This window comes from Salvelinus fontinalis, chromosome 27 (genome assembly GCF_029448725.1).
Source record: "Salvelinus fontinalis isolate EN_2023a chromosome 27, ASM2944872v1, whole genome shotgun sequence".
NCBI lineage: Eukaryota > Metazoa > Chordata > Actinopteri > Salmoniformes > Salmonidae > Salvelinus > Salvelinus fontinalis.
The window spans coordinates 3,147,030-3,154,301 of record NC_074691.1 but is presented as its reverse complement, the minus strand read 5'-3'; positions in this window follow the sequence as shown (position 1 = coordinate 3,154,301).

Sequence of the window (7,272 nt, the reverse complement as noted above, 5' to 3'; positions counted from 1 at the left end):
CGCTCACTGTCACTTTCTAATAATACTTTTAATAAAGAAAACATAACTGGTTGTTGACAGACTGTCTGGAGGAACTACAATAGGTGTCAGTCTACGTTTTGCATCTCAAAATAAATTGTGAGATAGGGAGAGGACGAGAGAGAGGCAGAGACAGATATGTAGAGGGGAGAAATGGGGGTAGAGGAAAGTGCTGACAACGCAAGTGGTAGAGAAACAGTGTTTTAACTGATTGGTCGTTAATGGAGGAGGGGGCGGGGGTGATTCTATATCTGACAGCAGTACTAAACAGCTTCAATGTAGCGTTATGAGTGAGACAGGGCTTATTGAGTGGACAGAGAACAACAGGTTAAACACAGAGCCTTCAGAAAGTGTTCAAACACCTTGACGACTTCCACACTGTTGTGTTACAGCCTGAATTGTACATATATTTTCTCACCCATCTACACACATTATGACAAAGTGAAAACATGTTTGATTACAGCTGGGAGTCTCTCTGGGTAAGTCTCTAAGAGCTTTCCACAACTGGGTTCTTCTTTTCCAAAGTCTTCAAGTTCTGTCAAATTGGTTGTTGATCATTGCTAGACAACCAGTTTGAGGTCTTGCCATAGATTTTCAAGTCGATTTAAATCAACACTGTAACTCGGCTACTCAGAAACATTCACTTATTATTGGTAAGCAACTCCAGTGTATATTTGGCCATGTTTTAGGTTATTGTCCTGCTGAAAGGTGAATTCATCTCAGTGTCTGGTGGAAAGCAGACTGAACCAGGTTTTCCTCTAGGATTTTTCCTGTGCTTAGCTCCATTCCATTTCTGTTTTTCTCCTGAACCACCCGCCCCCAGTAATGTGTTGTATTGGATATGCCCCAAACATTCAGGACAAAAAATGTATTGTTTTGCCACAATCAATTTTTGCAGTATTACTTTAGCAGCTTGTTGCAAACAGGACACTTGTTTTGGACAATGTTATTCTGTACAGGCTTCCTTCTTGTCCCTCTGTCAATTAGATAAGTATTGTGGAGATACTACAATGTTGTTGATCCATCCTCAGTTTTCTCCTATCACAGCCATTAAACTCTGTAACTGTTTTAAAGTCGCCATTATCCTCATGGTGAAATCCCTGAATGTTTCCTTCCTCTCCACCAACTGAGTTATGAAGGACGCCTGTGTCTTTGTAGTGACTGGGTGTATTGATACACCATCCAAAGTGTCATTAATAACTTCACCCTGCTCAAAGGGATATTCAAAGTCCAGAACAGACAATGGGAGGCACACAGTACTACAGTACATGGAGCCATGGCTACAACTCTATTCCACATCAGGTAACGGATGCAAGCAGTAGGATTAGATTTAAAAAACAGATAAAAATACACCTAATGGAACAGCGGGGGCTGTGAAGATACACGCACAGGCACAGACACATGAAAGCACACACACTCTACACACACGTACACATGGATTTTGTATTGTAGATATGTGATAGTAGAGTAGTGGCCTGAGGGAACACACTGAATATGTTGTGAACAGTGTAATGAAATGAAATGTCATTTAACTTCTCTGCGCTACGGATCCCTTTTACGGGATCATTTTCCTAAACAACCGCTGAATTGCAGGGCGCAAAATATTACAAAAAATATTTATAATCATGCAATCACAAGTGAAATATACCAAAACACAGTTTAGCTTGTTGTTAATCCACCTATCGTGTCAGATTTTGAAAATATGCTTTACAGCGAAAGAAATCCAAGCTTTTGTGAGTGTATCAATCAATGCTAGAACAGCTAGCCCAAAATTAGCATGGTCTCGAAAGTCAGAAAAGCAATAAAATTAATCGCTTACCTTTGATAATCTTCGGATGTTTGCACTCACGAGACTCCCAGTTACACAATAAAATGTTATTTTTGTTCGATAAATATTACTTTTATAACAAAAAAACGCCATTTGGGTTGCGCGTTATGTTCAGAAAACCAAAGCCTCGTTCCGGTCCTGAAAGGCAGAAGAAAATTCCCAAACGTATCAGATTCAAAAATATTACTAAAAATATTTATAATCATGCAATCACAAGTGAAATATACCAAAACACAGCTTAGCTTGTTGTTAATCCACCTATCGTGTCCGATTTTGAAAATATGCTTTGCAGCGAAAGCAATCCAAGCGTTTGTGAGTGTATAAATCAATGCTAGAACAGTTAGCCTTATATTAGCTTGGTTAGCTTGGTCACGAAAGTCAGAAAAGCAATAAAATTAATCGCTTACCTTTGATAATCTTTGGATGTTTGCACTCACGAGACTCCCAGTTACACAACAAATGTTCTTTTTGTTCGATAAATATTACTTTTATAACACAAAAACGCCATTTGGGTTGTGCATTATATTCAGAAAACCAAAGCCTCGTTCCGTTCGACGAAAATTCCAAAAAGTATCCGTAATGGTCGTAGAAACATGTCAAATGTTTTTTATAATCAATCCTCAGGTTGTTTTTAACAAACATAATCGATAATATTTCAACCGGACCGTAACCTATTCAGTAAGAGAGAAAAAGAAAATGGAGAGCTACCTCTCACGCGCAGGAACTAATCAGAAGACACCTGACTAGTTTTGAAAAATCTCGCAAATTTTTCAAAATAAAAGCCTGAAACTATGTCTAAAGCCTGGTCCCAGCCTGAGGAAGCCATTGGAAAAGGAATCTGGTTGATACCCCTTTAAATGGAAGAAAGACGGGCCAGGAAACTTTGTCAGGTTTGCGCCTGCAGAATCAGTTTTGTTATACTCACAGACAATATTTTTACAGTTTTGGAAACTTTGGAGTGTTTTCTATCCTAATCTGTAAATTATATGCATATTCTACGATCTGGACCTGAGAAATAGTTTGTTTACCTTGGGAATGTTACTTAAAAAAAAAAAAAATCTGACTCCTAGCGTCAAGAGGTTTTAAGGTCATATTTTTTATTGTATATAACTACTGTGACGACCCTCCCACTCTGTCTGACGTATTCTCTCTTTGTTCTTGTTTCCTTATTAGGATGCCGGTGGGTGGAGTTGGGAGGGTCGTCAGCTACATGGGAAACACCTGGGCCCGCTGTGTCATAGGATAAATACACCACTTCCCCATTCATGGAAGAGACTCTCTCCATGCAGACACCTTCACAGATGTTGTTGTGTATCTTGGTGTTTTTTTGGTTGTTTGCTTTAGCACCTTTCAACACACCGCATTATCACATTCATGCATGCAAAACACTCACTTACACTACTGATTACACACACCATTGTATGTTGTACTTAGTTAATAAATATATTTTGTTATTCCTTATCTCCACGTTGTCTCCCTTTTGTTACGGGCTTTGAGCCGGTTCGTGACACTACCTTAATGTTCTGGAACCCAGGATGAGAAGCTGCTGCTTTGGCAGCTAATGGGGATCCTTAATAAATACAAATACAAATGTCTACTTTTATTTTTTTTAACCCATCTACCAATAGGTGCCCTTCTCTATGAGGCATTGGAAACGCTCCTTGGTCTTTGTGGTTGAATCTGTGTTTGAAATTCATTGGTCGAATGAAGGACCTTAAATATAATTGTATGCTTGGGGTACAGAGATGAGGTAGTTTTTCAAAAATCGTGTTAAAACACTATTATACCACACAGAGTAAGTCCACGCAACCTATGTGAATTGTCAAGAACATTTTTACTCCTGAACTTATTGAGGCTTGCCATAACAAACGGGTTGAATACTTATTGACTCTAGACATTTTATCTTTTCATTTTTAAGTAATTAGGAAAAATTTGGAAAAACATAATTCCTCTTTGACATTAATAGGCCTCTTTGGCATTATGTGTAGGCCAGTCACAAAACAATCTCTATTTAATACATTTTAGAATAAGGCTGTAATGTAACAAAATGTGGAAAAAGTCAAGGAATGTGAAAACTTTCTGAAGGCACTGTACATGCAGATGTGCTCTTAAATGTGAACATGCACACAGGAGCACTAGTAACAGTGCCAGGATGTGACTGCAGCAAGTCCTCTGTCCTGTCGCAGTTCACACATTTGCACAGGGATGCATCAACACACACCTCTTTGTGCAAGGCTGTCAGATTGTGTGTCTGCTCAGTTGGAAAATGAGAAAAAAGAGGGAAAAGTATGAAGATAAATAATTATGATTTATAGTCGCATTGAAAATATGTTCTAGCCATGTTATAGGGACGTTCAGGTTGGATTTCTCCTGGGCTAAAGGACCCAAAGACATATCAACTGAATCTTTTCTGTTTAGAGTTGGAGACACCAAAGGAGAGAAGACATCAATGTTTTGCATTAATATATCATTTCATAATAATGTTACAATTCACTACAATAAGTCAATAAGTTAAATTACTAAATGACTTCAGCTTTCATCAATTCAACCCTGTGTGGTTCCCTTCAGATTGTTTTATTTTCTCATTTGCTTGATTTGTCAGACAGGTGAAGATACTGTAGGATAAGAGAAGTAGAGCTTGCATAATATCTTACTTAAATAAAAGAGTTGACGACGAGAGACAGAGTGTTTGAGAGAGATATCGCAGATTAGGGGGCGAGATAGCAGAGACATGATTGACAAGTGAAGCAGCCTATGGGAGTGAGGCATGATGATCCATCGAGTAAACAGACTAAGCCTGTCAGAAGTAAGCCTGTTGGAGATTCAGGTCCCAAATCAAATCACTCACAGATACAGGAAACTCCATTCGTGTAGTGGTGTCTGGAGAAGTGAGTATACCATCATTTTGCCAGAAAATCTTTCAGAGAAAAACAACAAATGCATGTTAAGCCCACATCAATGCTTGTACCGCATAAGGAGACAATAATAATAATATTTTAATAATAATAATAATAATATTTTAATAATAATAATAACAATAATAATTATTTTTGGGAGGGTCTAGTTGCCCTTTAAAATAATTAAGCACCTAGCAAAATACCATGTGGCTCGCAGTGTCTGTACTCTACAATGTAGGCCTACAGTAGAGTACACGTGATTGCAGAGTTTTCAAAAGAAATGCCCTCCAGATTGATACAAATCATCATTATATCACGTGGGCCTAATTTGCAGTCAATATTTAAAGATGCACTATACAGAAATATCTCTGCCATTTCCTGGTTGCTAAAATTCTAAGTTCGCCTAACTTCAGTTTGTGAGTAAACAATAAGTAATTTAATTGTATAGAGAGTCTTTGTACCATCTCAACCTCTGCAATATATTTTACATAACCAATTTTTATTTATTTTTAGCCGTCTGAAACTGGTGTACAAAACAAAATAAAAGATGAAAAACTAAACTTAAGAATGGGAAGCATAGAAATAGCGCACATAGAATAGATCTACCACTTATTAGACTTGCTTTCAATGATGACAGATCTTTAACTCACATTTCTATGTGAACTTGTTGGGTCGCCCAAAGTTACATATTGCAGCTTTAATTAGGACGTTTTCCTTGGGAAAGCATGTGGAAATGTTCATTCAAAACAGCACATGACTGAATTGAGCACTGCAAAGATTCAACCAAGACTTTGGACCAAACTCTTTCAATACCTGGTTTGCTTACCCATTGTTATTTGATTTGATTTGATTCATTAAACCTTTATTTAACTAGGCAAGTCCTACCTACCCTACCAGCTGTGAGCTGCTCCATGGGACAACCAGCTGCGGCTCATACTGCCATGATATTCCGCTGAAACTTGGCTGTGTGCAGAGCACATGTGAATATATTACACGTGCTTAGCGATTGTGTAGGCTACTTTCTCTATTGTACCACATCATTGATACAGTTTATACCATCACTACACTACTTTGATACGCATCAGTGGGGATTAACAAGTGACTATACCCAATGTCCACTGAACAAAAAGTGGGTTTCGTGCAAATTAATTTTATTGAACCTTTGTTTAAACCTCTGTAGGGTTTAGGATGTATACCTCCGTGTAGCTCCTACTACACCACTGTTTAAACCTCTGTGGGGTTAAGGATGTGTAGCTCCTACTGCACCACTGTTTAAACCTCTGTGGGGTTAAGGATGTGTAGCTCCTACTACACCACTGTTTAAACCTCTGTGGGGTTAAGGATGTGTAGCTCCTACTACACCACTGTTTAAACCTCTGTGGGGTTAAGGATGTGTAGCTCCTACTGCACCACTGTTTAAACCTCTGTGGGGTTAAGGATGTGTAGCTCCTACTGCACCACTGTTTAAACCTCTGTGGGGTTAAGGATGTGTAGCTCCTACCACACCACTGTTTAAACCTCTGTGGGGTTAAGGATGTGTAGCTCCTACTACACCACTGTTTAAACCTCTGTGGGGTTAAGGATGTGTAGCTCCTACTGCACCACTGTTTAAACCTCTGTGGGGTTAAGGATGTGTAGCTCCTACTACACCACTGTTTAAACCTCTGTGGGGTTAAGGATGTGTAGCTCCTACTGCACCACTGTTTAAACCTCTGTGGGGTTTAGGATGTATACCTCCGTGTAGCTCCTATGACCCCCCCCATAAATACCTTTCTCCCCCCCATAAATACCTTTCTCCCTTCCCTCTCTCTTGACTCTACAGAGGGACTCTTGAATAGCCTTTGTTAAACATAGAGAGTCTGGGATCATCAAACAAGTGGAGGGAAAGGAACCATATTTCAGTAATAGAACCAGTTGAAAATATGCGTTGGTACTTAATGAATATGATGTCAGTTCGGTTGTCATCTGAGACATCAGATTCACATGGAATTGTTGTGCAATTTAAATGTTTAAATATAAAATTATTTGTGAAAATATTAAATGTAATTTTAGCTTCCAAATGAGAGATTTGTGTTTTCATAAGGTTAGGGCTCTGCTCAATCAGTGGCCCGCCCCTGTGAAGAGACATGCGTTATAAACTATGAAACACACCCTTCTCCCTCCACTAAATAAGCCCTTGATGAAAATGTAACCTTCTGTTCCGGGTACATTAGGATGACGATCCGATGTCAGAAGGGTTCAGATAACAACTACAGAACGAAGCCAACCTCAGCGTGAGCTTTGGTTGCGAATGGTATGAACTATGAATTCTTATTCGCTACAGAATTGATACCTCCTAGCCGTTGAGTTAGCAGCGGCCGCTGTAAACGTGGGCTAGGAAAGGACGGACAGAGTATCCCATCCACCACACAACGACGACACTACAATGTATCCGTTCACCACCAGAGACATTCTTCAAAGGACAGAGGACTCGGGTTGGCGATACGGTCTTCCATCTACCACCAACCTATTGAAGCGCAGCTCAGAGTA